The sequence below is a fragment of the Asparagus officinalis genome, chromosome 2 (genome assembly GCF_001876935.1).
Source record: "Asparagus officinalis chromosome 2, Aspof.V1, whole genome shotgun sequence".
NCBI classification, from domain to species: domain Eukaryota; kingdom Viridiplantae; phylum Streptophyta; class Magnoliopsida; order Asparagales; family Asparagaceae; genus Asparagus; species Asparagus officinalis.
The window spans coordinates 14864014-14871448 of NC_033795.1; positions in this window are offsets into that span (position 1 = coordinate 14864014).

Sequence of the window (7435 nt, forward strand, 5' to 3'; positions counted from 1 at the left end):
TGTCTCGCGGGCCGAGACAGCAAACACTGTCTCGCCCGTCGAGACAGCAAAAGCTGTCTCGCGAACCTGTTTTCTGCCAACTGTTCTTGGAGGTTATAAATACCCTCCAAAGGCCATTTTTCCAGGGGGCTGATCATTGTGAGTACTTCAGAGCAATCCAGAGCAATCCAGAGCAGAGAGAGAGCAGAGGTGCTGATCTTACGGCCAATCCTTGATAATCAGGCTTTGACTTGATTTCAAGAAGAACGACTATCTTACATCGATAAGATATCGTTTCAATTTCTCACTTCGATAAACGAAGTCAGAATCATAAACCCCTCACGGTTCAATCAGAATCTGTGATTTGGTGGTCCACGAGTCAAAGCGCTCCCGGCACAGGCAAAGATCCCACGAAAGCAGTGATCCAAACAACGATCCTGCGTTTATTTTCTCAAGAGTTGTAATTTTCTTTTTGTTGTGTAAAAGAGTCTTATAAAAAGGCTGTTTTCTTTGAATTTATTGTAATCGACCGAAGATATAATGAATTCCACAACAAAACCAACTTTTGACTCAAACAAGCTGGCGACCACAGTGGGAGCCAACGGTCTCGCTGCCGAGACCGTCGTGTCGCAGCCGATCAAGATTCCAGTTGAATCCATGGTCGAATACGAATTCGACCAGACCAAGTTTGAGGAATATCTCTCATCATCCTCTTCAAGATCTTCATTATCTCGCAAGTACAAGAGGATCTCACAATTGAGGAAGAGTTGCATGCCAAAGAAGGCACAAAATGAAGACTCTCGCTTGATTGTTGCTGAGAATTTCACTCGCAACACCTCTGCTCAAAATGGCTCTTATCTAATTGAAGAGTCATCGAATCAAAGCCCGACGACATTGACGAAAAGAGCTCGTCAGAGACAGCGTCAGCGTCGTGCTCGTCAAATAGCGAAGGCATTTGAACAAACTGACGGAGTTCGTTATTATGCGGACTTAGAGTCGAGGAAACAACAAGTGGTTCGTTCAACGCAACGACGAACTACTCACGTTTCTGCACAATTCACAACGGAGGAATGGACACTCGTCAAAAGGGCTCGTTCGACCCTCAAAGAACGTATACAAAAACGTCGTGCAAATGTTGTTCATACCCGTGCTCTCTTACAACAAAGGAGGAAGGAAACGGTGACCAAAGAATCACCAAAACTCCGCCAAGTTTGGATTCTGAAGTCTGGACTTATGCAAAATCAGCATTCGGAGCCCGTTAAGACTCCATACCCACAAGGGGGTGGTTCTAAACGTGCGACTCCCGACATAACCTTGGATCGCTTAAAGACAAAAATAAATTGTCCTGAGAATGCCAATAAGGTTTTATACCCCCAGAAGAAGACGCATTCACCAAATGATATCGTCATACCTGGGAGATCATACCAACAGAAGATACGGTTTTTTGGCAATCATACCGATGAATCGTATTATCAAATTGGGGTTATGAATAATTTTCGAAAGAAAGTTATTCGAGAGATAAACTCTCGCTGTCCCTGTGCACGACTCGTCAAAACAGCATTATCAGAATGTGACTGTTTCAAACGAGAAATCATCCCACGAAAAGTCTCTGTATTATCAAAGCCTAAGCTGAGACATTTCCGCAAAAGAAAATCAGCTGCCCAAGATGATGAATTCCCTGAAGTCACCATCAACGTGGCTGATAGAAGAAAGTCTAAACAGCATTCAAGTGACTCAAATCCCGACTTTTCCCCGAAAGGAAAAGTCAATCCAAGAATTGCTCAAAGGATGTCTCGACTCCAATTAGGAGCTATCAGACGCAGAGACTACAAGAGAATGCAAGAAGGAATGTCCTCGGAGGATGAATTCTCGGACACTTATTCTGCAATCGCTTCTGATGATACAATGTCTAGCACAGGACAAATCAGAGAAGTATTCACAATCACTGCTGATCAGTTCACTCAAATACTTCAGGAAGCTCTAGCCAAACAACGTGAAGAAATTAGAGCTGAAGTGAAGACAGAAATGAAGTTGGCTATCCAACAAATGAGAGAACTGTTAACTCAACAGCCTCAACCTCCTGAGTCCAATCAGCGATTTGAATCCAGCCACCACACTCGGAATGTTGTAGATGACAGTGATCCAGAGGTGGATGAAGTCATTATGGCTGATACACCTCCCAATGGCAATAACGCTGGGGGTGGTTTAACGGATCCTCCCAATAACGATATTGGGGGTGGTTCAATAGCACCTCTCACTGGGGGTGGTCCAATTATCTTTACTCGACATCATTCAGAAAGAAATGAAGACGATGACGGGAAAATGCAAAAACTTGAAGACAAAATCAATGCTTTGATGACGGCTCAAGAAGTTAAGAAGACGGGTATTCCATGTCCTTATCCGAGGGAATGGGATTCAATACCATACCCGACCAAATTCAATCTGATTAACTTCACACCGTTTGAAGGGAAGAGTTCGCCGATTCAACACTTGATTTATTTCAAGTCTCATTTGGGCATGATCTCTGGAAACGAGGCTTTAATGGTCCGGTCATTCGTTGGCACCCTTCGTGGGCCCGCCTTCGATTGGTACCGACGTCTTAAGCCAGGGAGCATCAATTGCTGGGATGACATGGAAAGTTTGTTCCTCAGCAATTTCTTCGATGATGACACCGAAGTGTCAATCGGAACCCTTTTGGATGAGAAGCAAAAAGACGGAGAGTCAGTCGACGATTTTGTCAAGCGCTTCCGTGGCAAAGCAATGAATTGCAGAGATCCTATTACAGAGGAGTTCATCCTGCAAACATGCCACAATAACCTCTCCATCGATGTCCTGGAAGCTCTGGGGGTCGTGCCATCCACAACTTGGAAGGAGTTAAAATCTCGGGGTGAACAAGCTGAGCACTTTCTTAAAAGAAAGAAAGCTGAGAGAGGCCAACCAATGACATCTGCAATCGTTGAGAATGCGACTCTCGATCCGAGGTTTCAAAAGGAATATTCTTTCGAAGATGATGAAGCTCCAGCCATATTGGAATACCTCCTCGCTAATGACAAAATCGAGCTACCACCTATTAAAGATCAGGATGGTGCTAAAATGATTATGGATCCAAATTACTGTGCGTACCACAGAAGGGTTCTTCATCCCACTGAGATTTGCTTTGGACTCAAAAACAAGATCCAAGCCCTAATTGACGCCGGCGTCATAACGGCCAAAGAAGTCGAGTAAAGACGACCATACAACTCCATTGGGTACACGAGTATAAACTGTTTCCCCTCACTCCAAAGAGTATACGAGTATAAACTGCTTCTCAGTCATCCAGCTAAATACAATGGTAAACCCAGCTTTGCAAAGGAAACTGGGGGTGGATGATTTATATAACGGGAAGTTCCTGGAGAATCTTATATTCTTAAGGATAACCCGAACATGCGACTGAGGATAACGTACTCCTCATTACACTCAGTTTTACAAAGAAAACTGGGGGTGGATAATTCATGTAACGGGAAGTTCCCGAAAGAATGTTAAATGTAATATTCTTAGGGATAACCCCGATCATTATGAATGAAGTGATAAACACTAAACTCCTACTAAGACTTTAGAATACTCTTTTGCTGAGATGAGATTCGATCACTTCTTTAGATCAATCTTCCCTCGCAAAACCCCCACTTGGTCAAACCTTTAAACAGTTAGGACCAAAGCCAAAATCCCCTCTCGATTCGTTCCATGAACGAGAGGTCCACAAATTGAATGATCAAACCTTTAAACAGTTAGGATCGTCTCAAAACCCTATTTGGTCAAACCTTTAAACAGTTAGGACCAAAGCCAAAATCCCCTCTCGATTCGTTCCATGAACGAGAGGTCCACAAATTGAACGATCAAACCTTTAAACAGTTAGGATCGTCTCCAATTCCCATTTTGGTCAAACCTTTAAACAGTTAGGACCAAAGCCAAAATCCCCTCTTGATTCATTCCGTGAACGAGAGGTCCACAAATTGAATGATCAAACCTTTAAACAGTTAGGATCATCTCAGAACTCCCACTTGGTCAAACCTTTAAACAGTTAGGACCAAAGCCAAAATCCCCTCTCGATTCATTCCGTGAACGAGAGGTCCACAAATTGAACGATCAAACCTTTAAACAGTTAGGATCGTCTCAAATTCCCATCTTGGTCAAACCTTTAAACAGTTAGGACCAAAGCCAAAATCCCCTCTCGATTCGTTCCATGAACGAGAGGTCCACAAATTGAACGATCAAACCTTTAAACAGTTAGGATCGTCTCAAATTCCCATCTTGGTCAAAAATGATCAAACCTTTAAACAGTTAGGATCATCTCAGAACTCCCACTTGGTCAAACCTTACTACAGTTAGGACCAAAACCAAAATCCCCTTTCGATTCCTTCCATGAACTGAAAAAGTATCTAAAAGGGTGAAATTTAGATATTTGCACCCTGTCGAAGTAAGAAACCATGGCATATATGTTTGGAACAGATTCCATTTTGAGAGATTTGAAAAAGCACTATCTCGTTGAAAGGTTCTATCCATCTGCCCTTTCTCAACGTATTTCTTTAGACAAAGACTCCGTTTTTTCCTCTTTCCGGATGGTAAATATTTCTCAGAACATAGAGTGTGAATCAAACCCATGTTTGAATTGAAACTGAGATACTGATGCAAGTTCTTCCCTTCTGAATCAGATAGATTCATATCTGAAAGAGGCTGACAATAAGTTCTTTCAAAATTGACTATTTGTTCCTCTCTTAGAGGTGTTGAAGAAATGTCTGCGATCGAGTAAATAGCTCTACGAACGAATGGATCGAATCGAATTGGAAAATGGAAAGATTTGTACAAGTTATACGTTTCATCACCACTTTGTAGAAAATAGTTAGGTATGAATATGTCAGATACCTGTGACTCGATTGGTGAAATAGTCTCTCTCTCCAAAAAAATATGTTTTTTTTTACCGACGCACAAAGAAAATATTTTGTTGCGAATGAACAAGATATTGAGGAATTGTCCATATGTAAGATCATCATTATGGATACGGGTCTTTTCCACAGAAAAAGGGAATCTTTTGTTACAATAGAACCAGAAGTGATGTGGATCATTCAAGAATCGAAGTCGATTTGCTTTATAAAAAGAAGATATCAATGAACTTCTATGAAATGGTTTCACGGGATTCAGCCAATTGTCTCGATCGTGGGATATCATTGAGAAATAGGAATCCGTGTTATCAAAGGATTTCCCGCGATTATTTCTAGTATGGAATGAGTCAATCATCCACTTTGGTATCTTTTTGAACAAAAATGGTAATATTGTTCCTCCATTGATCAAGAATTTCGGTCTTTGGGAAGTATCATGATCATCCAATAAGAAGGGTTTCAATTTATTCAAATGAACGATTTGAACACCTATTGATTCTAACAACTGATTGCAGGGTTGATCATTCGGACCTTTCAATTCATAGATGTGGATCTCGGACCTATGAATGGGGGTATTCCCGATACTCACAAAGAAAAAGGGAAGTGACTTGGACAAAAAGGGAAGTGACTTGGACAAAAAGAGAAGTGACTTGGACAAAAAGAAACGAAATGACTTAGACAAATCTTGTTTGTCGATAGCCTCGGACCAATCAATCGAATATTGATTAATACGTAATCGATCGAACACTACTTGAAAAAGGCTCTTCTGTTCAGAAACGAAATGTTCCAAATGTTCCTGAAAATTCTTGCTCCCATTGGACCATTTGTATCTATATGCATCAGGATCCCGATTCATGGATCTCTCGGTTCGAGAAATAAGAGGATCAAACCATTTCTTCTGACTCTTTTTCAAATTCGAGACAGCAAATGCTGTCTCGCGAGCACTGTTCATCCAGAGGGTTATAAATACCCCCCGAAGGCCATTTTCAAGGGGGCTTCCAGCAGAGATCTAAAGCTGATAATTTTGAGCACTTCAGAGCAATCCAGAGCAGAGAGAGAGCAGAGGTGCTGATCTCAGATTTCGGATCAATCTATATTGATTGACTGCCTCCATGATGTTGTTGCTAGCAAATACCGCTGTTTTTAGTTTTGGATCTTCCAAATCATTCCCGCAGTGGATCCGGACCGATTTTTTTCTGATCCTTCGATAAAAAGATTCATTCTCCTCATAAAAAAGAGGAGGTAGAACCAATAAAGATTTCTTTTTCGATTCATCTCTGGAGTTGAATACCTCATTCAAGAATTTTTTTTGATCCAACCCGTAGGAATCAATAGAAAAGGCAAATCCCCTATGATACACCAGATCCGGCTCGGTTATTGATAGAGTGAATAGATCTGCCATTTCTTGAAATCTCTCTTCTGATTCAAAATCGTGGTGTAACGTGTATCCCCCTTTGTTCCGGTCATGGAATAGATGAAATAAATCCAAAAATGGATTTTTGTTCAAGAATGAAATCTTATTGGAACTGTCCATATCTAGTTCATCCTTCAGAACCATATCACATCTCATATCTGATGAAATAGGATGAATTGAGTCGATATATTCTAAATACATAATTATCTTGAATATATCAACCATTTCTTTGGTATGAATAGTTTATTAGTATGAGCGTGGATGTTTTTATTTGGACATCTTGCTTAAGCTACTGAATTTATGTTCTTAATTTATTGGAGTGGAGTTTCTATCCATTGATGAAAGTCTCTTCATATGATGCACGGATCTCTAGGTATCATCAATGGATAGAAACTTTGGTGGATGGTCTACTTAAGTTGACATAAGTTTTTCTATATATATAAACGTAAATTAAATTAAAAATATGTAAAATAAAGTGATCATATAATAGGTATTAGACAATGCATATAGGTCTTTGTAATTATCAAAGCGTAATACAAAAATTGAATCCGGGGAAAATGGTGATGGTTAGAACGAGCTAAAAATGCTAGTATTTTCTTAAAAAAATATGAAGTACATAACCATTTTAAAACTTTCAAAGCATTGGTTGTTCGCGTTGAAAGTTGATTTGTTAATTGCTGGACTCATTACAACTTCAGCTGTTACACTAAGTTAAAAAAAAGACTTTGTATAAGTCTCATTACACAATAAAAATAAAAAAATAACTTTCTTGAGAACACACATAGAGAGATCGTTAATCGGTCTTCTGCTTACGCGGGATCTTTGCCGGTGCCGGGGTTTATTCGTGGACCACCAACTGATCAGATCCGAATAAAGATTTTGTTGCCTCGCTAAGGAGATAAGAAATTGAAGTGACTATCTCGACAACTGCAAGACAATCACTCTTCTCGAGAATCACAGCTAGGTGCGATCTCAAGGGGAATGGATGAACGAGATGCAGATCTCTCGAACTCTTTCTCTCTTTATGCTGAAGAACTCGCCAAGATCTCTTCTTCCTCTATGAAATTCGTGCTCCTCACTCTTCAATTCGACAGGGCTTCACTGAGACTCGAGAATTCCGGATCCGTGT